Genomic DNA, 1,105 nt, shown 5'->3' with positions numbered 1-1,105 from the left:
TTCTTACACGCGATACATTGGAGATGTGTGTTGGGCATCGAAGTGGCAATGTCGTGTAGTGGGATGTTTGTGTGTGGACCTTGGGGGAGTGACTGAGGCTGAATGTTTGGACTAGGAGTTCCTTAAAATCTGTACGCTGTTTACAGCTCCATGATGGGGTGAGCTTGCAGTGCCCCCTATCCACGGGTCCACCTAGAACCATCTTCTCACTTCACAGTGTGCTCCGTGGGCATCTCGTGTGATTAAAATCCTCGAGAATGTCAACATTTCCACCAAGAATGACGGAAGTCAAGTAGAGCAGTGGGTAGTGACACCATGCTGGCACCGGAGGCGTCAACAAAGGAGACCAGGCACTGGACACCACTGAGCTTGGAGGAAATTTGGGGAAATGCAGTGGCATAGGTGCACAGAGAATGCAGGATGTCCCACAAAGGGAGAACAGATAGTTGACCACTGGAGGTGGTGAAATGAAGGTCCTTAGTTGCCTTAAAAAGAACAGTTCTCGGCCCTGGCCCGTTGGCTCAGCAGTAGAGCGTCGGCCTGTCGTGCGGGGGACCCGGGTTCGATTCCCGGCCAGGGCACATAGGAGAAGTGCCCATTTGCTTCTCTACCCCCCCTCTTTCCTCTCTGTCTCTCTCTTCCCCTCCCACAGCCAAGGCTCCATTGGAGCAAAGATGGCCCGGGCACTGGGGATGGCTCCTTGGCCTCTGCCCCAGGCGCTAGAGTGGCTCTGGTTGCGGCAGAGCGACGCCCTGGAGGGGCAGAGCATTGCCCCCTGGTGGGCAGAGCATCGCCCCTGGTGGGTGTGCCAGGTGGATCCCGGTCGGGCGCATGCGGGAGTCTGTCTGACTGTCTTTCCCCGTTTCCAGCTTCAGAAAAATACAATACAAAAAAAAAAAAAAAAAAAAAAGAACAGTTCTCAAACAATGATGAGGACAGATGCTTCATTGGAGTAAGTTATGCAGTTTTTCCTTCTGTGACGTGAGATTTCTGTGCCTGGACATGCACAATGAAATCCAAGAAGGGTTCCCTGGGGAGGTCAGATGGTCAGAGACTCTAGCAGTACCCATCTGGAACTTGAGATCTGGGATTAGAATTTGCACCG

At 52.9% G+C, this 1,105-nt stretch overlaps 1 non-coding gene across 1 annotated transcript; it reads left to right on the top strand.

Annotated features, from left to right (window-relative positions):
* The first annotated feature begins 505 nt into the window (after nucleotides 1–505).
* Nucleotides 506–581, top strand: TRNAD-GUC (transfer RNA aspartic acid (anticodon GUC)). Its single transcript has one exon. It is a non-coding gene; the product is annotated as a tRNA-Asp (tRNA).
* The last annotated feature ends 524 nt before the right edge of the window (nucleotides 582–1,105 follow it).

Source organism: Saccopteryx leptura, chromosome 1 (genome assembly GCF_036850995.1).
Source record: "Saccopteryx leptura isolate mSacLep1 chromosome 1, mSacLep1_pri_phased_curated, whole genome shotgun sequence".
NCBI lineage: Eukaryota > Metazoa > Chordata > Mammalia > Chiroptera > Emballonuridae > Saccopteryx > Saccopteryx leptura.
The sequence above is the reverse complement of the archived record's forward strand: the minus strand, read 5'-3'. Positions and strand labels throughout refer to the sequence as shown.